Below are 23,588 nucleotides of genomic sequence, written 5' to 3'. Positions count from 1 at the left end.
TTTGCCCGAATTTTTTTTTAATGTATCGCTGAAAAATAAACAATTTAATGCCAACAGCGGTGATATTTCGTTTAATATTATAATATATATTATAATATAATATTTTAAAATGTAACGAAGCTTGTAGTTCCAGGTCCTAAATTATTGTCTTTATTGCATATAAGCTTTAAATTTTACAAATTTAATCCAGCATCACAACTCCCGAATTTAATTGGCCAACGTCCAGCTAAGCCGATCTAAAAGTCTTTTGTCACAACAGCTACTCTTTGTAATTTGATTTCACGTCCACTTTTTTCTTCTCATTTAAAATTTCATGCTTCATGCTTCAACATGCATGAAGGGCAAAATCTTCTCTTGTTACGTGCCTGTCAACTTCTGTTCAGAACTCGAACTATTGCAAAATTGCAGCTGCAGCAGTAGCGGCAGCATATGCACACACACACTCTCCACACGTATGCACATACAAACAAGTTATGCTGTGCTAGAACATTAGCTGAGCGCTAGGAAGGACACATTTGGCGGCATCCCCTTACAGCAAACCCTTGAGTTCTTTGACTCCTGAATTATTCGGCAATTAATACTTTGCGTTTCAAGTCATGAGTTTAGTTTTAGTGGCATTTGTGGGAGGGTGTTAGTGTACGGGCGAGACAATAGCTTCGCAGATTTTGTTAAACAAACTTTTATAAGTACATGTGTGCGAGTAATGTTCGTCTTGATTTTTGCATTTAAGAATACATAACGATTAGTATTTGTGAAAGTATGTGCGTTAAGCTGTTCTTTATGTGTTGCATTTGATAGTCATGTAGATAACGCCAATTATATTGTATTTAAAGTTTGATAAGAAGAAAATAAAAAAGTAAAGAAATTAAAGAACAGTAAAATAAACAACAGAGACTCGTAATATTACTCAAGCAATTACTTAAGCAAACAAAAACTTTAATTTCAAATGACACTTTATTTCTTTCTTATTTAATTTTAATTATTTGTATGAAAATCTAGGTAATTCTCCTAGAAAAACTATATAAGTCCGAGTTTATCACTTTGTGAAAATCAAAATAGAAATCAACAAATTTTCATCAAAACTTCGCACATTTTAAGCATTTTCATAAAAATTCGAGTATGCAGTTTTATAGCCCATTAAAAGCTCCACGTTACGTCAAACCTTCCCAATAAATCCTTCGCTAAATAATATTTACCGCAATCCACTTATATTTCGATATCTGTATTGCAACCCCATGATGCGCAGTTTCATTGTGATATTTTCCCTACGTTTTTTATTGCACAATTACAGGAGGATTGAACATGTGACAATGTATCATTTTATAATCAATTTGATTTTGGAAAATGTTCAAAGCTTTAAACAAAGTGGCATGACTACGCAATATGATATTACAAATGGTCATAGCGATGTCAACTTCAGTGGCGTCATATATAATAAAAGTTCGAAGCAACTGGATTTAAGGTGATATTGACATTCTTCTACTCATCACCAGCCAAGCTTTCTCCATATTAGAAAATGAAGGCGGATATTGGAACGTACGTCACTTTTAACTTTGAAGAACTCTGTGGACTTCTTATAAACACCACCAACTGAACTTTGAATTCAAACGGGAACTAACTTTTGGCAGCAAGTTAAAAAGGACATGTATTTACGTGGTATGACTACCAACTGAAGAGGTTTTGTGATATATACCCAAACGGACAAGCAGTTGTACAACCACATAAAAAGGGAACGCCCATATCTTTCCCGGGGTATTAACTGCCCAAGCAATTTTGCCAATTAGAAAAGTTAGGGTTCTTCTTCTTTTGGTGCTTCCGTCGTACGGAACGTCCTACCTTTGTCATCACCAGCCGGTACTCATAGAATACCTTCAAGCCATTAGATTCACAATCCCTGCACTATCTATATCTTTCAGCATATTATAAAGGAATATCATCGTATGCGATATCCTTTGTCGTCAACGCGCAATTGGCTCTATATCTTCCGCAGTATTTTTCTCTCGTTATCGTAGCTCATACTCAGAATAATCACAAACAAGAAATGGACTACTCTATTCTTAGACTCACATTCGACAGACTGCTCAATAAAAGAATGGCAAACACCAAGGTCGTGGAGAAAGGGGGAATTAAATTTCTATACAGATGGTTCCAAGCTAGACGATAGGGTTGGCTTTGGAGTATTTTCGAAGGAATCAGAACTTAAACAAATAAATAAATAAATAAATAAATAAAAAGTGGCTACGTGGCATCATGCCATAATAAAAACTAGAATAAATATATTCTCGGATAGTCAGGCGGACATTAAATCAATGAATCCGACTAAACTAAGACCAAAGTTTGCACAGGAATGCCTGACAGTCATAAATTATATTAGTGTCGCATTCAAGGTCCGCCTTACTTACTTCCAGATATATTGAGGGAAATTGTAAAGCCGATGAGCTAGACAGGAAAGGTATTACTCTTCAACTGCTTAGTGATAGAAATACCATTGGATACCTATGACCACGCGCAAATTAATAATTACAAATAAACTATCCAAGAGGCCAATAGGTCATGGAGAGATAAAGATACATGTGTAACAGCTAGGCTACTATGGCCACAAATAAACAAGAAAAAGACAAAGGAATTGCTTAGCTTCTCAAGAGATGATATCTCGAAAGTCGTGGCTTGTATAACCGGTCATGTGCCATTTAGCAGGTATAGAGATGACGAATAGGAAGAAACAGTTGAGCACTCCCTTTGCAATTGTCCAGCCTAAGCTAAAAATTAGAACAGGTTTTCTAGGTAGAAACTTTTTCAATTCTCTAACGAAACTGTCTGACGTGGGGATTGGACCAATCCTGCGCTTCATAAGAGCCACAAAATGGTTTTAGGAAGGTAAATAAATGCTGAGGTTCCCGTGTCGTACAGTCGCGCAGTGATATCAGATATCTCCATTCTGGTCTAAGGAGCCGGTCGTATACACCAACTACGACCCTAACCTAACCTATCCTATCGTCCAAGTTTCTGTGCCATGCAATAGAATGGTGACGTGGGACTTACGAATTAAGTATTTTGTTCTTCGAGATATTACAATACTCCTCAATTGACTAAGCAGGTACCACTTATTGGTTAAAAAGACTTTCCGTTGGACATTAAGGCGATTAGTATTAATGGTGGTAGTTCCCAAGTACTGTGAGCGGTAATGTGGGGACGGAAATATGAGACGTTCAGTGTTTCTTTGGGGATAGTTGCTCACTTTGCCCTCTTTGATCTGCAGTACAATTCGTTTTGATCTTAAACGCGGCCTTGCAAGTAATATCACGGATATTAACGGCAGATGTTGCTTGTGCGAACTGCTTAAAGAAAGCGTCCTGTAACACGCATCAGTTGGCGACCTTACGTAAAAGTTATATGAAATGCTAACACAACCTTAAGCTCTGAAAAATTTGATACACAGCTTATGTTAAACATTTTTGTATTGGCATTCTACTAATTCAAATTTAAAGAGATGTGCAATTTTCGAATGTCTTTACCTAAAAATGCCTGCTGTTGGCGTTTGCTTGCTTTTTGTTTATCAGAGCAATAAATTCTTACATGTATTGAACTGCGTCGAATTTAAAACATGAATACTCGTAAAGTCGACACATTTTTCGAATAAGAAACTATTTCAGACATTCAAGTTATTTTGTTTCAAATTCAAATTTTCAGAGGCCAAGCATAGAACTCTGTAGACAAATTACTTGCAGCAACAATGCAAACATTCTTAACAATAACTAAACAAAAAACAAAAAAGACACAAATATGCAGAAACTGCCTGTAATATAATATTCATACCAAAATGTGTACAAGTGTGCCACACTTGAAAATGCTTAGGAGTGCGGCAGCATGTCAGTGGCACACCAAGGATATATAAGTAGTAGGCACAGTCCCATAGTAGATATGTCGATGTACATAGATATAACTCTTTGTGCAGATATGCGCCCGTATGCTTGGCTTTGGTTTTTATGTTGCCACTAGCAAATTAACACAAAGCAAAAGTAAACATTATAGTTTCAAGTAATGCCTACAATGCGCTCAGAGTGCTAGCCCGTAGGAGGATACTCGTAAAAACATGGCTACTTTACAACTAAAAAGCAGACCATTTTTGAAACGAACATTGGCTTACTTTTATACGAAAATTTGCATACATTGCCTGGACAGTGTTGGCAAAAAGTATTTTGGTTTTAGTATGGAATTGCACAGTCAAATTTTCTTCACCATTTTTTTACGCTAACGCATAGCCCATATAAGTTTGCCTTTAGCAATATGTTACGTATGTAAAAGCAAAAAATAAAAATCGTTCAAGAAATTAATGATGGAATTGATGGATTTTAAACTATTTGATTCCATCGTTTGGGGCACACTAAGCCTGACCATTTATGAATATAATGACAACACCGTATTCGTGAAATTTTGTCTCTTCATAAGTTTAATAAAATAAATAATTGGCGCGTACACTTCTGTTAGGTGTTTGGCCGAGCTCCTCCTCCTATTTGTGGTGTGCGTCTTGATGTTGTTCCACAAATGGAGGGACCTACAGTTTCAAGCCGACTCCGAACGGCAGATATTTTTATGAGGAGCTTTTTCATGGCAGAAATACACTCGGAGGTTTGCCATTGCCTGCCGAGGGGCGACCGCTATTAGAAAAATGTTTTTATTAATTTTGCCTTCACCGAGATTCGAACTAACGACCTCTCGGTGAATTCCGAATGGTAATCACGCACCAACCCATTCGGCTACGGCGGCCGCCGTTTAGTTTTAAGTTTATCTTAAGTAAAATAAGCCAGTTTTTGTGATTCATTTTCGGCATTTATCGATTTGGAAAATTTGGCTTTTCTGCTTCCATTCGAAGAAAACTGCGGCGGAGGCTCATCGTATGCTCTCCATATTTACCCTGATACTGTAGTTAGTGAAGCAATGTATTGTGTAATTTAAGTAAATGCTTCAATAGCGATGATTTTGATATGAGTGGTTCAGAATTACAAGCACTGTTTAATGAAGTCTCATGTCAAACACAAGAATGATCGGCTAACCATTGGGAGTTACTCAACAATCCTGCCGAAACATTTCAAAGTCATGGAAGTGAGCAGGGACAACCGAATAGGGTTGGATAACGTCGTTGAAGTCGAGAGGTATTGAAAGAAATAGGTGCAATACGATAATCTGAACGAAAATGATAGGGAATTCTCAGATATGCCCCCATGTAGATGGCAAACCGAGCATTGATGGCGCCAAAATATTGCTCTGTGTTGCGTGGGACCAACTCACGGACGCCATAACCGAATGAGTTGGAGCGTCTCTATCATATGGTTTGCCTAGATTCGAAAACCTTTCATGGGTATAAAATATCAAATGATAAACAAATATGTGTTTTAAAGTAGTCGCCTCTTGGAAATTAACAGGAAGCCGCCATTTTTTCATGGATCTTCATAAAAAACCATCTGCCGTGCGTAGCATAAAACTAAATGTAGTTTCCTCCATTTGTGGAACAACATCAAGATGCAAACATTCAGCTAAGGATGGACGTGTCGGTGTAATATACTCGTACTATATTATCAGCTACTAAAATCGAACATCTTTTGAGCACTTAATTCCATTTTTTACACAAAACTTGATGCAACTTCTTTGATCCAGTTTTTTCGATAGCAGAAAATCGCCGAACACGCAAAACACTTTTCTTATTTATGTCTCTCATAAACAAACTAAACATTCTATATTGCTAAAACTGTGAACATATCTTCGAAACGAGTGTACCAACATAAACAAAAAATACAATAATAATCGAAAGTTGAATGTACGTAGCCCGCGAAATTTGAAAATTCACCTTACTTTTTGAACAAAGCTCGTACTATTCTCTTTCCAAGTACTCTAAAAAGCATATATACTCCATATGTTAAATAAAAAAATTAGAAATTAGAATTAAAAAACAAATCGATCGATTATCGGTCAAAAGAGTGGGTAGTGAATTGTTTTTCTTCTTGACTGTCGAAGTCGAATGTAGATGACTAAGATTCGGAAGTACACAGGTACGAATATCTGGGCATTAAACACCGACTTATTGAAAAAAAAGTTGCCCTCGATAGGCAATAGCAAACCTCCGAGTATATTTGTGCCAAGAGAAAAGTTGCTCATCAAGTTGCTTCGGCGTTGGCTTAAAATTGTGTTCTCCTATATTTCTTATAATGAAGGGTTATCAGATTGTACATAGATACTTTTCCAATAACATTCACATCCATTGAAAACATCTCTTTGGGGCTGGCTATGACTGGAAGGAATCATTGGACCATAGTTCTTCAGTAATAATGTAACAGTGAATCGCGAATGCTATAGCGCCATGACAAACGACTTTTTGATGCCGGAAATTAAAGCCCGTGATCTCCGCAACAATTGGTTTCAATAAAACGGCGCTACTTGCTATACAGACCGTAAAACAATAGTGAGCAGATAAATTGCTCCATTTCGGACCAGGGCCACCAAGATCGTATAACATCACACTTTTAGACTTTGATTTGTGGGGGTATGTAAAGTCTAAATGCTTTGTAGATAAAACAGATTCGATTGAGGCATTGGTAGTATTGTGTCACAAAGGCTATTCACGAGATACCGACCGAAGTCCTTCATCGAGTCATTCAAAATGCTGCTTAAAATAAATGTTCTGAGTAGTTTTACCCAAAAATAATAAAGATTGCCCAATAAATTTGAATTTTGTTTGTTTTATTTCAATTTAAAATCCGATAACTCTAAATTGTTGACTCTTTATAATAAGAATTGAAAAATTTCATATATTAACAAAAAGAAAACTGTTTCTTGAACTTTGTAAATATCTTGAAGATATATAATTTTAATTAGAAAGAATGTACATCCTTATCTCGTCTAATGGCCTAGAAAGATTCGAGAAAACTTTAGTGATTTGAAGAAATTAAATCAAATCGGTTACAATCAAAAAACAAAAAACATGCATAAAGTGACCATTTCATCAGTCATTTTATTAATTTTGTGGAAATATAGTTATAAAAATTTGTATTACATTACGAAAGGCACTAGCTAAGACTGTCGGCCTTTTTATTTTGTATAGGAATGCTTACTTAAAAATAAGAGAATACAACAAAAACAAAAAAAGATACAAAAAAATTAACCCATGTCCCAGTTAAAAAAAAATTGTAAAATGCTTTCGAGATGTTTTAATCAGGTGAAATGTTGTTGTGATTAATTTTCGTTGTTGCCGATTGATTGGACTTAAAATATTTTTCCTACTATGTCTGCTTCGCCCTCCTTATAGGTATATACAGGGTCCGCCATATAACTTTACAGAATTAAAAATGCTATAAAAAAGAAACTACTCAATATTTTTCCAAACTGTTTTGGAACACAACTTCATTCATATGGCTGCCTCGGCTAGCCATGCACTATCCCATACGATCGGTCCAATTTTTCAACACATTTTCGATTGTATGCGGCTGTATTTCAGCTATGACATCGCGTATGTAGGTCTTCAGTGCATCAATTGTTGCTGGTTTGTTGGCATACCACTGGTCTTTGACGGCACCCCAAAGATAATAATCCAACGGCGTCAAATCGCAATGTGTGGCAAGTAGCGCCATCTTGTTGGAACCAAATGCCACCAGTATCCTCCTCTTCAATTTCTCGGAACAAAAATTCGTTCAACATGGCTCGGTAACGCTCTCCATTGACGGTTACGGCCACTCCTCGCTCATTTTCGAAGAAAAATGGACCAATGATGCCCCTCGACCAAAATCCGCACCAAACAGTGACTCGTTGTGAATGCATCGGCTTTTCTTCGAGTGCGTGCGGGTTTTCTGAGCCCCAAATGCAGCCATTTTGCTTGTTAACATACCCGCCGAGATGGAAATGAGCTTCATCCGAAAAGATGATTTTTCGGTAAAAGCCTTCATCTTCTTCAAGTCCATCCCAAGCCCATGAAGCGAAGCGAAAACGCAATATTTCCCAGCGTTCTTTGAGCGTATGCACAACCATTTTCGTTCAGCGGAAGAATAAAACTAATTTTCTGTCAATTCAGATGACAGCTAAGTGTTACCATTCTTCAAATAATACCTAGTTCAAATCCGTAACGATAGATGGCGGGCCCTGTATATAGAGGTAACAAATTGTATTACCTAGAACTTTTGATTACTCTTTTGAGAAGTATGGAGACTCCACAAAGCTTTTTAAACGTGCGCGATTAAATGCTATTGTTTTAGCAGTCATACGTTCGAGGCTACATGTATTGGTTACTATAATCAAGATAAGTATTTTTAATATTGCAGTGATTACCTTGCCTTTGTAGATCTTAGGTGTTGAACTGCAATCTATCGCTGCTTAAGAACAGCGCCACTCCATGAACTTGCTGTGCCACTCTGAATAGTTTTTCGGAGTAGAGGATGGGTGGTGGTGATCACGTTTGTGTCTGTGATAGCGATCGATTCACTTTACTTTTGACTGCATTATCGGCTGGTGTAAAGGCATCGAAGAAAGCTTCTATTACCTTTTATTGTTAGGAAGGGAGGTACTTGGAATGATTAGAAACAATGCTTATCCAAACAGAAAGACGGGAAAAGCGGAAAAGAGGAAGAGTTCTAGACCATGCCCATGATGGCTGCTTTTTATGATCACTCCTTTTTCTTTAGTCCGTTTTTTTTCTAAAGCTGTTATTAAGCAATATCTTGAAAACGAATTAAAAAAAAAAACAATTGAGATTTTCCGTCTCAGCGACCGACTATACCTAGGAATTTGATGGTCTGCTTCTCAGGATTTTTTGGGTGCGAACTTGTGCTGTTATTCGTTAGCACCCATCTTAAGGGCGCTTTCGGAATTTATTATCTTCTCAAAGAGAGTTCATATTGAGTTTTCATTATCGAACTTCTCATTTAAGTGAATGCTAGAATCGTTTTTTTCGTATGCAATAATTTGTAATCTATCTGTAAGATTTTTATATCATAGACTGAAATAACGTTGAAATAAAACGAAGTGTCAAAATATATAGGGGATACTCTGATTACGCATAGCCTGGCTTTAAGGTTATATTGTGCAATTTGTGAGAAAATGCTCTCTATAATCCATTGACATTATTTTCGAGTACAGTACTTTCGCAAAGATTATTTTTGGTCTCCGATCCAAAAGTATCGAAAAGACCAACACTGTTTTGTTCAAGCGAAATGTACAACAATTTAGAATGTTAAGCGCAAATGCACCTACAAATGTATGTATGTCTTGTTGGCTTGTGTAAGAGCCGAATTTATGTGCTTTTGTATACACAGGCGCACATATGCTTCATGTAAGCTGGGAAGTAGGCCTCAGGTAAATGTGCGTTTTTTGTTGGCAAACTCTACTTTGATTGCCATTTACTGGGTCGTTTGTGCTGCATAACATCGATGTTATTGTTGCACCTTTTATGTATGTGCAGCACTATATACTCACACACACATACACACTAAGAAACCGGCAACTAAGCATAGCCAGAATAACGCAAAAAACCAGCATTTCCCTTAATAGCTCAATAACCAATGAGACAAAAAAGTGGCAGCGCTGACGGCAATTGCAACACCTATGCGGCAACTTCAAAAACTACAACCCACCTTACCCTCAGCTGTCGAAGCAATACTTCAAAGCAAGAAAAGCGCCAACAAAACCTTTGAATGTATGCTTGTGCATACATAAACTCTACAAACAATATTAATGGTCCGTGCAAAGGTGAATGCAATTGCATTTTGCAGCTACAAGTCAACGCCTGCAACATTGTCTGTGTCGGTATTGCGCAATTGTAGTACACATTCCTTACACTTGCTTCACCCGCATCTGCATTTTAGCTTGAATGACTAAGTGCCCAATCGCCTGAGGTTCGTTTGACCAGCACACAATACATACTCGTGCAACCTTTGCCCGTCTCACCCCTATTGTCCGTGTCATGGTGGTAGCGTTGTTTTGGTTCAATGTACACAATGGACTTGAAGAAAAATGTCGTGCACTTTGGGAGTAGGACAGACAGCGCCACAAAAGACATTACCTGCATGCATGCATGCATGAGGAGTACAAACGCATTTGCTTAAGTATGTATGTGTGTATGTATGCACGTATGCACTCATATTAGTACGCATATGTACTTGTCCTTGTGCACATTCAGCCACGAGAGATGTTACTGTACGTGTTGAACGGAAATTCATACGATTGTTAGCTGCTTCCGTTTTCCGTATAATGACCGGAAAATGTTTTTGCCTCCACAACAGCAAGTCGATCGTTTGGTTTCTTTCGGTTAGCTTTTTGCGAGTAATACAGCTGTTAGTTAAAGTTTTTAGGTGAGCCTTTTTCTATTTAATTTTTTTCTATTGTCTACTTATTTACGCCTTTTGCTCGTCACATGACCGCGTTTGTGTGTCTTTTGGTGATTGTGTGTGTGCTGTCCTAATGGGATTTATTTTGCGGGCGCGTGAATTTCGGGTCGTTTGGAGGTGGTGGCTTAGTCGATGGCTAATAAAGCAAAACTACTTGGCTCGATATAGACTTCAATATACTTCTTTCACATATACAGTGGCTCATAGCTTATTTTATGCAAGACGTACTAGCGAGCCTAAAGCTTCTTAACTACAAATTTAAGAGAAATATTAAAGAGATATTGCTATCATTGAAAAGAAAAATAACCCAAGTTGAACAAAATGTCTTCATTTATTATGAATGATATATATTATGATTTCTCATCAGATTAAACGAATCTATAATAACGTGAAATCTAACTTCGATCACAAGAAATCAACCGGTTTAATGCCTCTTGACGTTGAGAAAGCTTTTGATTCGATATGGCATGATGGTCTCATTTACAAATTAATAAATTTAAAATTTCCGTTATCACCAGTAAAAATTATAAATTGCTTTTTAAAAAATCGTTACTTTTGCGTGTTTCTGAATGACGAATACTCTGACATGCTCGAATTACCAGCTGGAGTTCCCCAGGGATCGGTACTTGGCCCTTTACTGTATATTATTTATTGCTCTGATTTTCCCAAATTAGCCAATTATTCATATGCTATGTATGCAGACGACATTGGCATATTTTATTCGCATGCGTTTGGTAATTAAATCGTAACCAAACTTCAAGATGCACTACGAAACATGACAGAGTACTTGTGTACTTGGAAAATAAAATTAAACATTGGTCACTAGAAAGAGAAGTCATTGCTTTATACCAAGTACAGGTTTGAAATTAGGTAGTTATGATATCCCGTGGGCCAATACCGTACGATATCTGGGGGTGATTTTTGATAAAAAAGTATCTTTTTGCGATCATGTAAAGTACATACAGGAGAAAGTAAATTTGGTGATTAAAATGTTATATCCCTAATAAATAGACGCTCAGGCTTAAGTGATGAAAATAAACTAATAATTTATAAGTTTATATTTCAGCCAATAATATTATATGCCTGTCCAGCCTGGAGTAAGGGGGCGTCCATAAATTACGTGAGGTGTTTTTTTCAATTTTCTGAAACTCCCTCACGCCCTGGTGAGATGTCGTGAGATTTTATTCAACCCCCTCCCCCATCCCCCAATCTCACGTGAGATTTTTCAAAATGTGGGTTTCTTATGTAAACGCGTTGGATTGTTATTGTAAAAAGAAACAAAATCTGCTTCGTGCTTTTATTCAGACTAGTAATCAATATTGCTGAGAGTTATAAGTGTAATAAAAATTTAACAATAGAAGACTTAAATCGTAACTACTGCGATTAAAAAAGGAATATCTACTCTAATTCAGTCCATGGAGAGTCATGCGCGGTTTCAAGAGAGACTATTGGGACCAACATGTCCATATGATTTTCAGTAAAATCATGTGCTCCTTCAACTTCGTTCTAATCTAGCCACTGTAAGTCGTTGACGCTTGCGCACAGTAACTCATTAGCTCATCTTGTGACAATCCGTGAGGGTCGCACTTTGCGGAACATACGCGCTTGCTTAGCTGGTGCAATGTGAGCTGCTCTCCTGTGCTCTGCAGCTCTTGTGATAGATGCGAAGTAAATACCGCATGTACTGCAGCATATTTTCTCTAAATCATCACGTATACTTGGGCAATAGAGATCAATAGGCGTGCTGATGAAGGCATTCAGCGGTTGAATCGGTACGCGTATTAGAAATGGAGCAAATGATTTTCCGTCATGTTCTTTAAAGTCCGGAATTGTCAAACGTCAACCTGAGTGATAGGGCGTTCGGCTCATAGTGGCGCGAAAACAACCGACGGGCTACACTGTACCGCAAATTCAGATTAAATTGAGCTATTTGATATAAAACAAATATGGTGGTTTGACAGTAGTAATGTATAACGTCGAAGTATGAATGAAATTATTTTCTTTCGAACGAATTAGTGAATGATCTTAATCATACTACGACTACGCTTGAGATTAAATCTTAAGCATGTACAATTTTTTAGTTTCAATCAGAAAAAAATTGCGTGATATTTGCCGAGTCCCCTCCCTCTCTCCAACGTAAGATTAGATAAGATTTGACTCGACCCCCTCCCCCCCTTTAACATCTCACGCAATTTATGGACGCCCCCTAATACCGCAAAGGCACATGTTAAGAAACTGCAAATCTGCCAAAATAAGGTACTCAAAATGATGCTACGACTTCCATGGCATTTCTCCACCAGAAAGCTTCATGATGAATCAAAAACTAAGATTTTGTCAGATCAAATACAAAATTTGACTAAAAGATTCAAAAATCGATCCAGTTTTTCGGACAATCTGCTAATAACTGAACTTTCTTAATGTTAAAGTAGGCCGTGGTACTTAAATGCGTATAGATTAACCCTAGCTTGTAAGATGTAAAGCGGAGGGTTTTCATTGTAGTTTCTTCCTTCGAAAAAAGGAAAAAATCGTTTAAAAACCGAAACCTGTGATAAATATACAAATATAATGATGAAGAATTAAGATTTATATCATGTTCTGTAAATTGTGCGATAACATAAATATTGTAACGTTTTTCTGCTTAATAAACTCTTATCTTATATATTATGATTTCCAAATTGTTAACAAAACAGAATTTCTCACATTTTTAATACTTGGTAGGGTGTTACTTGTTATCCACAATATACTCTAACCAATTTAACACTAATGTCCTAAGGTTTTGGAACAGCGAATACACATCTATTCTGTTTTTAGCTTACCCTTTAGTCAAGACATTCTGTGTTATCGGGTATTATTGTATTTTCCAGAATAGATCTCAAATTTCTAATAACATTAAGGTCTGTTGACTGCGCCGTCAGCGTCATCAAATGTGGAAAATTATATATTAGCCAGGCTTGGGCAATACACACTTTGTGATTTGGTTCGTTATCCTGACAAAATCGGAAATTCGACTCTGTGCCCTAATTCTCAGCACTCTGCAAAAGCGCGCTTTGAAATATACGGGTATTTCAATTTGTATTTGTTGTTTCAATAAACGCAAACCTTCAAGGACCATAGTTGACACATAGGGCAGTCGATTTGACGTTGCCATCCTTGAGTTTCATTGTCGGCCTTAAGCTTTTTTATTCTTTACTATAAACTAAATGTTACATTTCAAAATTAAATAAATACTTAGTATTTTGGAATAATTTGACACCTATACTTGGGATAGACTGACTCCCATGGGATATTTTGTTAGCAAAGTAATTCGCCTTTTGTACTTTTATTAAATTAAAACGAACGTCTTAGGTAGTTTAAAATGCATTGCAATTGTTCACTTTTTTCAATTTCGCTTTTGACATTTTCGTGTTTGTATCGTTTATTCTCTTGTAAAGCTAATTTATGTAGTTGGTTACACAGGCCGACAAAATTTAACCAACATTCAGACCCAGAAACCAGACTATATATTTCCGAAGGTTTATGATGCGCTGAATCCAAATCTGGCCTCAGAATTGCTCTATTAGTTTGAGTTTTCGAGATATCCTAACCTAAAAGTGCAAAAAACCCCATTTTTGCCCATATTTGAGGTTATGTAGCCTTGCAGATGTTTTCTTTCACCAAAATTAAAGGATGGCATCTTTAAATACAAGCCTTCTTTTTTCAAATGGCGTTTTGTTTGCTCAAATATCATTTTTTTTCGCAGAGATATCGCATTTTGAAATTTTCATGTTTCGAAATTTTCCTACACCTGAAAATCGATTAAGATAACATAGACATGATATAGTCGCTTACTAATTTTCTTGGGTTTGAGGGCCTGAAATATATGGATTAATAGTATGTAAATTTGGAGTTTGTGGGAAAGCCTGCTTGCGGGATGATAGGGGTGGTTACTAGGGGTTAGGGCTGTGTGTGACTCGGTACCCAAAGGTTAGATAGTGTAGAGGTGTGGTGAGTCAGCACACTTATGGTGTGAGACAAAATTTTAAGAAAAATAAGACCCAATTCAAGAAAATTAGTAATCGACTATATCATGTCTATGTTATCTTAATCGATTTTCAGGTGTAGGAAAATTTCGAAACATGAAAATTTCAAAATGCGATATCTCTGCGAAAAAAAATGATATTTGAGCAAACAAAACGCCATTTGAAAAAAGAAGGCTTGTATTTAAAGATGCCATCCTTTAATTTTGGTGAAAGAAAACATCTGCAAGGCTACATAACCTCAAATATGGGCAAAAATGGGGTTTTTTGCACTTTTAGGTTAGGATATCTCGAAAACTCAAACTAATAAATTAATTTTAGTTATCAATCCGAATTTTGCATGGACAGAGAAGCAGATATTAGTTTAAATTATTTCGGATACTTTTCCTTGTAGACTAGTGTTATCAAAAGGTGATTGAGATTTTTTGATCTAAATGAACCTTGCTCCAGATGTTATCGATTTTGTTCCTCTGTCTTGATTGATGCATACATGTATATTAATTCTTTACATAACCTTTGTTTTAATGCCTGCATATGTATGCTTACACAAATGTGTATGAAAATTTCCTCGGCAGAGCATCGCTCAAAAACAACTGACCCGATTGAAAAGCCTTTGGGCCGCAGACAACAATCGTTTCAGAAGGTTATTAAAAAAAGGCAAATCTTTAAAGAAAGTCTACTTTAAAAACATTTTTATACTTTTTTGATAACGTTGCCACCTGTATTTGATTGGTAAAATATAAATTTATCATTCATTTCGGGTGAATATTAAGATGAAATAAGTGTAAGTCTAATCAGAAAATGTTTGTAGCATAAATTATTAATTATTTAGAGCTGGTATTGCCACATGATTTTCATTCCGAAAGTTAGAGCTTACGACACATTTCATTTTAGAAAAAAGGCAATAAAATTACGACAATTTATTTTTAATCCTTCAAGCCACACTAAAGTGTGAAAATATCCGACAGGCAGGTCATCTTACTAAAAGTGTGTTGTAGTCAGTATAAAATAGATATTTAGAATGACTATTGCCATGACGATTACCATTTTTTGCAAGATTATAGTTCATAACGTGGTTTTGAGAGACAAAAGTTGATTACAAATATTTTCCGTATCTATTCTGAGACCAACAGTTGAAGTTTGTTTTCTGGAATAAAATGGAACTTAGTGATCTTAAGTTATTTTGACGTGTATGTATTCCTTAGTGTGTATGTGTTTATTAATGTTTAAAATAAATTAAATACCACAATTTATTAGCCGCTCTAGTACGCTCACAAATTCTCTCCAACTGCTCGGGCTCTTTGGTCTACACTGCGTATACGCAATCAATCGTTTGCCACTGTATGCATATAAGCATACACATTTTTAGGTTTTTCAAACAAAAGAAAACAAAAATATTAGTACATAAATAACAAGAAATTAATAGCATACGAGGTTAGCTCTGATCTCGACCAATGCTATAGGTCAAAGATGTTCCTTCAACATCAAATAGCTAAGAATGTAACACGTCGACCACACAATTTCTTTTTATTACAAAAAAAAACAAAACTCGTTTAGAGGCTTAAGCCACTCATATATCGAACATGTATTAGTAAAGTAATGGATTCATGCTTAGCACTCGAAATTCATTGGAATATATTTGGTTCGGATCTCTTCGTGTTTACATTTATTATCAAGTCTTTAAAATTGACGTGGGAGAAGGTTTGGAGATGACTGCAGTCTAATTTAAATCCGATTGTTTTGACTACAAATTTCAGTTAAAAATGCAAAAACACAAAATAAAAAATGTGAGTTTCGGATCATCATTTTTCAGCAAGTCTTAACCACACCATCAGAAACCCTAAATACCCTAAAACCCTTATAAGCCTTAAAATTTCGAAATATAATATAGAAATATTATCACTATACAATTTTCAATCCAGTAAAAGAAAAATATTTTATTTTTATCTTTGGTAGCCTTTACTATTTGGGCGGTATGTCACCCAATAAAATTTCTCATACATAAAATTCCTCATACATAAAATTTTTTACCTCTAAAACATGTGCACCTCTCAAAAGCCATTAGAGTGTTTTTCTAAAAATTGTTTCCATCACAGTGACTTTCATCTCCTAAAATATTCATTTAAGTGGCTCCCCTAAGCATCGTTTAAGTTTCAAACTGAATTATTTATGCCATCAACTAAATCACATCTCACCTGTTCAACATTATTCTCCCGCATTCCACAGGGATTCAACAATTTATTTTCATTATTTGCAGCCCCAGTTTTGTATTTATTTTTCTTTTCAAGTGTGCTTTGAAGAATTCAAAGTATTTAGATCGACAACACAGCTAATGTGACTAACTACTCATTGGCACTCGAGGGGATATGCACATACGAGTACGCTTGAGTTGGCCTTTCTTTTGTGAAATATTTAAAAGGAGAATGTGTTTTTAATAAATTCTTGAGCTACTAATTGAAAACGTTGGTCGGTCGAACATACACGGGTACACACACATACATACTTGAGAATGCACTTCAATAGGCGCTCTAAAGATTATTCAACACATACATTCATACGTATAAGAGAAACTAAACATGATATAAACGCTGGGTTACAGGGGCAACACACAAGCAAAGTGATGAAGTGGCTGAGTAAGTGAGTTACTGACGACGTATTGAATGAGTGGACAAGTGCGTGAAATATATATGGCATGAATAAGTGAATAAAATAATGTGTGAGTGTTGTGGGTTGCGTGTTGCGTATTGTGGGGCATGGTAAGCGGCTGGTAAGCCATAGAAAAATGGTTCCAGAAAAACCACACATTCCTACCTTTAACGGAAACAGGTAATCTTCAACATAGTTTAGCACTTTTCGGGTGTATTGGTGTACCTTTTTACTTGCGAATATTTGCTTTGAATGCTACGTTTTTTACTATTTTTACTGTGACTTGGTATTTTATTTTTTATTTTGTCGCTTCACACATATCGTGGCAAAGGTTTACAGCCGATTCACTGGAGTATGTTGTGTACCTATACGCACAGGCAGGTAGCTCATAGGGTAAAACTTTGTATTCAAACTGCCTTCAATGGTTAAGTGTGTTTATGTGTATGTGGATGTGTGCTTACTAGTTTGTTGACTTGAACAGAGAGCGGCAGAAAAATGATTAATATATACATATCTATATATACATAAATACATAATATATAAATATATACATATGAACATTTATACAAGTGCACTTATGCATACACACACACACACACACTCCCTCAATCACTTCCGTTGAACGCTAAAGTGGCCCCTTTGCACTCTATTATTTTCACTGTAATTGGAACGTGTGAGAAATAATAATAAGCAGTGTGGTGTTAGACACACACATATGTATGGATGTGTAAGTGTCGCTAAGTGAACCCTCATAAACATGTATGCATTTAAGTGTATTCGTGTTAGTAAGCGCAGTCACACGTTCTGCGAGCCAACGTAGTAAGTATGTGGCTGTGTGAAACACAATTATAAGCTGGAGTGAGTACGATTGAGAGTAGTGCAATGAGCGTTTGCTTCAAGTCGAAAAAAAGTGAAGGAAGCAGTAAAAAAATCAGGTACTAAAAAGCGAGTATAAAAACATGTTAGAAAAAAGTGAAATCACAATGAAATGAAAAATAACCATCATATGCTCATAAAAGTCTCGAAAGAGGTAGTAAGAGTGTAAAACAACAACATTTGAAATAATAACTTTTCAACAATAATAATATCAGCAGCCGTAACAACAGCAATAACACGTACTACATATTTACTCTGTTCGTGGAGTCACCATACATACATATATCCATTTCATTCAAATACTTTTCGAATCACAACTCACTTGTACACAACCCCATCCTAGCACTTTAAGCGTTGAAGAAAATGCACTTTGGAAATGCAACATCGATGGCATACATGGATGTTACTTTCAGGCATGCAAAAGAGCTTTTCGAAATATAGCGGAAAACGGCAATAAAAAAGTGTAAAAGTGTGAAGTGAAAGCATAAAATTCATGGGGACGGCTGTGAAAATGTAAAGTGGAGCATAGCGTAGGACGGCAATAAAATGCGCGAACATGAAAACATAACAATTTTGTGGCGACGTGCAATGTCTGTTATGGTATTGGGGTAGGCTTGCGAAGTAAAGTGATTGTGCAGTTTTTTCGAAATTATATTTATCCATAATTGTGAACTCAAATTCAAACTGTGAATATTAATTTACTCTAAGTGGAAGGTGTCACAGAATTAGCGAATATTTTAATTTTATTGAAAATACTAGCTAGTGCGCGCGACTCCGCTTACCTACAAAATGAAATATTTAATGAATTCAGCACTTATTTAAGTATTGTAATTGAATTTCTACAAACGATAGTAACTTCAAAGAGTAGATGTTTGAGGTTCCTAACAAAATCGTTCCTAACAGATTCGTATTCTACAAAAAATATAAGAAAAAAAGCTCATTAGAACATAGCCTTAATTCCGATTTCAAGCTAAAACAAGTTTCAAAGAAGCTAGCTTTAATTAATACGAAGTTAATATCAAGGATAATATAAGCTAAAATACTACAGGATCCGGCACTCAAAGTGTAACCAATTAAAAATACCACAAATTTAGTTTGGAAAATTACTTTTATTCAATTGAAGGTAAAAAAATTGTAAAAATAATACGAAATTAAGAATCAATTTACTTTTGCGAGATATGACCAGCTTTCGCCTTGACTATGGCCTTGAGATGGTTCAGAAACGAAGCGCAAGCTACCCCAATGCGACTTGCAGGTATTTTGACCCACTCGCGGGCAATGGCTTTATTCAGCGCCTTTGTGAATTTGAGAATCATCGTGTGGACGTTATGAAGTTCGGAACGTTGTTTTTTAGTCATTCTTGGTTCACTCGAGGTTTGTGATATGGTGCCGAGTCCTGTTGAAACGACCATGGTCTGCCACTGAAATGTTTGTCTTCCCTTGGCTTCAAAGCAACCTCCAGAATACTTTCTAGATAATATTTCGGTTTTAGCGGCCCAAACCATTACATGTGGCGGGTGCTGCCTCTTGGTGGCCAATCGATGACTCAAACTCTTTTTTGAACGATCAGTCAAATAAACTCTATCGTTTTGGGAGTTTACGAATTGCTCAATTTGAAAAATTTTCTCGTCAGAAAACACAATGCCCGGAAGTTTGATGCTTTCGGTCAAGCGAAGCAACTCCTTCGCTCTCTCACGTTTGACTTGTTGCTGCTTTTGAGTGAGATCATGCACCTTTTGGGTCTTGTAAGGCTTGACTTGAGGTTATTTTTGATTTGATTGACACTTCGTCGAGGATTTCGCTCAAGTGGCTTCTTCACTGTTTGAACCATTTCACGTGACGTTGAACTATAACGTGTGAAATCCATTACTGAGTTTCTTGTTTTGCGTTTACTCTCGGCAAAATGCTTCCGCGCGCTTTTAAAAAATGCTCTGGACTATCACTTAGCACGAGCATCAGCGGTCTGAAGTTGGTTACACTGGACCTTGTATCAATGTTACTTTTTATACAAAACTGGGCTCGGGGATTTTTCGTATGAAGAATCTATTTTTGATATCTATTTTTCATATAAAGGACCCCAAGCTGGTGATACAAAGAAAATTATATGCAATTTTTTTCCATATTGCGATAGGAAAATTATCTGCGAAAATTTTTCTTACACCAAGTAGCACAAAATTAATCGTCCAATTTTGTTTTTGAATAATATTTTTATTAAATTACAAAAAAAAAAAAAATTGATTTGGATGACTGTAAGTCTTTATTTTGAACTGTCTGTTCATATACTGCGGTTGTATAGATCACAAAAGTCCAATATGATTGTCATACGACGGAATTTGATGAAATTGTAAACCTTCCGACACTTCCGACACTTGCAAAAAATTAAATAATTATATGAACATTACAAGGATTACATTTTATAGTATTTGCTAAATTTACTTCATACTTTTTTTCTAATCAACAACTATTTCTACAATTAACACTGTATGTACAATTATCTTGGTGTTTGATCCTTTTTACGTTCAACACGAATGTCGTTTTTTTACTTTCTATTTTTGTAGCCCTGCCTTTTTATTGCGCTATTAAATGAAGATTGCTTTTTTTGTATTATAAATTTATTAGGTGGTTCGAAATTGGCTCTAGTAGATGTTTTTTCATACATATAATTTTACGTAAGACTCAAATCTGATAGAAGCGGTATCGGAATAACTTTTTCATACAAACTGACTTGCCCTAATGTACGTAACTTATATTATAAAATTCTATTACTTTCTGAATTAAAAAATAAGTGGAAACGCTATTAAAAAATACTTTTTAATTAAAACGTTCTTAATCATAATTTTTTCTAGGGTTAAAAATTTAGAGTCTGATGGGATACTTTCCCAACGGAAAACCATCACATAACAAATCAGCAGATAAGCCGTCCAACTTTCGCTCGATTTCTTTATTGCCATGCACCAGCAAGATTTTAGAGAAAATAGTTGTTAGCCGACTAATGGGGTTTGCTTCCGAACATAAATTTTTAAACCCCAACCAGGTTGCCTTTAAAAAAGGACTGCTGATGCACTGTTATTTTTCGACCATTTCTCTTATGTTCCTATGTGCCCTGTCTAATAAGAAACATCTTGATTTTCTGCATTTGTGATAAAACCTTTTATATTTGCATATTACGCCTTATTGCAGATTTAATTCTTTCATCTATTGCAATTGATGCGTCTTTACTCGCTGATAGAACGAGCCCTAAGTATTTGATTTCATTTACACTTTAAAAAACAAAACCATCTATGACTAGATTGTTTGCATCCATATTACGTGCTGAGCGCAGCATAAGAAACTTAATTTTTTCGGCGTTGACATTCAGTCCTATAATTTTTGCTTTTGTTTCTAGCAGCTTGAATATGCGAATTAGTTTTTTTTGTTTTTTGCTATGATGAGAAAGTCGTCAGCATATGCATATATTTGAAAATCTTTATCAAATATTGTTCTGGACAAGTTGATATCTTTAGTTGAAAATCAGAGCGGACAATGGGTCTCCTTGTTTAACACCAGACAGGACCTGGAAGAGTTCAGAAATTTCGCCTTGTACTAACACCTTGCTGGTAGTATTCTTCAACGCTCAGAGAACCAGTTCAATCAGTTTCAACGGAACGCCAAGTTTTTGGAAACAGTGTTTGATTTGCTTTCTGTCTAGACTATCAAATGCTTGTTTAAAATCAATAAATAGGCAGAATATATCAATGTTATACTTCGAGCATTTTTAAAAATTTGGTTAACCAGAAAACCTTGATAAATTGTCGATCCATTGCTTCTCAAGACACACAGGTATTCATATCGCTCGTACGCAATATTTGTGAACACTTTGTAGCCGACGCTCAATAACGAATATTCCTCTATACTTTCGACATGCAGTCTTATTGCCCTTCTTATGCATTGGCACTATAACACTTGTAGTTATTCATTTCATTTGGTATTTTATTCTTTTCCCAAATGGTTTTTACAAGATAGTTAGTGTATTTACTTGTGCAAGGCTTGCCCTCCATATTTGATGAACTCTGCCGGGAATCCGTCTTCACCACCTGCTCTATTGTTTTTTAATTTATTTATTGATGTGGTTACTTGAATTATGACAGTTTCTTCATACAATATTTCAGCTGTATGGATCTCTTCTCTTTCATTGTTACTATCATTATCATTACTATGACTTTTGTTGAGGAGCTCAATAAAATGTTGTTCCCATATTTCTATCATTTGTTGCTTGTCACTAATAATATTTCCATTCTTGTCCTTACAAACGTTGGTTCTTGGTTGGCAAGCTTTTGCCTGTCTCTTTTTGTTTCGGTACATGGATCTGACATTTTTGTTGGCGAAGTCTCTTTCAATTTGTTCAATCTGTTGTTTAATGTACATTTTTTTCTTTGTTCTTATTATCTTTTTGGCTTCTTTTCTCTTAGTTTGGTATTCAAGAAAGTTTGCTCTGGAACTTTCATCTTACATCTTTCGACGTATGCTGCACTCGCTTGCTGCCTTATATTATTTGCTTTGCGGCAATCCTCATCGTAGTATTCATTTGTTTCCGATCTCCTTTCTCCGATTGTGTTTTTTGCAGAGTTAATAATACGATTTTTTAGTTCATTCCAGTGTTCATCAATACTTACTTCGCGTATTTCATTTGGCTCGTTAACAGTATTACATATTTATATTTGTTTCCAAAGATTCTCTGTAATACTTTCCCTAATTTCATTCTTGTGCATGTCTTGAGTATTCCGCTTTATCTTTCTATGACCTTTTCTCTCATTTACTTTAGATATATGCTGACGTAATTTAGAAATCGCTAGGTAGTGATCTGTGTGACAGCATGTACCCCTGTATGGACGCAGATCTATGATTGACATGGCGTGTCTCTTATCAATAAGAATGTGATCGGTACTGTATACGGATACTGTATATACTGTAGAATATTGAATAGGCCCTTTTTTTTTGATTTCTCCGCTTTCTTTCCATTTTATCTAATATAATAATGAAATATTACAATACATTATATACATATGTATCGGGTGTTTTGTTAAGCTGCATGAAGAGTATCGATACTGATAACTATCGTTTGACAGCTGAGAATGGCAAACTGTGTTGATATTTTTGATCAGTAAGGTTTGGCAAGTCATCAAGAAACGTTCAACGCCAAAACAACAATTCCAAATTGTGGAAATTTACTTTGTAAAAAATAAATCTGTTCGCAAAGTTCATAGAGCTCAGGCGGCATCATCGGTCATTAATTCTTTCGAGTACGGAACTGCTTTTACGGTAAATAGCGAGCACTTTCGAGCTATTCTGACTGAATTTCTGTTTCCAAAAGGTAATCAGCTAAGCATCAGCGCCATTCGATTCCAACTCAATCGATTTATTGCAATGTTCAAGCCACCATTAGCGCTATTCGGTCAGATTTATGGGAAAAAGTAGTCAGAAATTGGATTGACCGAATCGATGAAATTTGACTGAATGAATGTAACTCGCAGCCAAAGCGGACATATTCAAAAAATAAATGCCATGAAATTATCTACTAGATTAGAGTAAATAAAAAATAGTTTAAAAAAACTAAAAAGCACGCTTTTATTGCTAATCGAACTAAAAAGTAGAAAATAAATTTTAATGACAATGACGGGGTAGCCGTTTCTCAGGCTCCCTCCAC

The sequence above is a fragment of the Anastrepha ludens genome, chromosome 2 (assembly GCF_028408465.1).
Source record: "Anastrepha ludens isolate Willacy chromosome 2, idAnaLude1.1, whole genome shotgun sequence".
Classification (NCBI taxonomy): Eukaryota; Metazoa; Arthropoda; class Insecta; order Diptera; family Tephritidae; genus Anastrepha; species Anastrepha ludens.
This window is presented reverse-complemented; position numbering follows the sequence as displayed.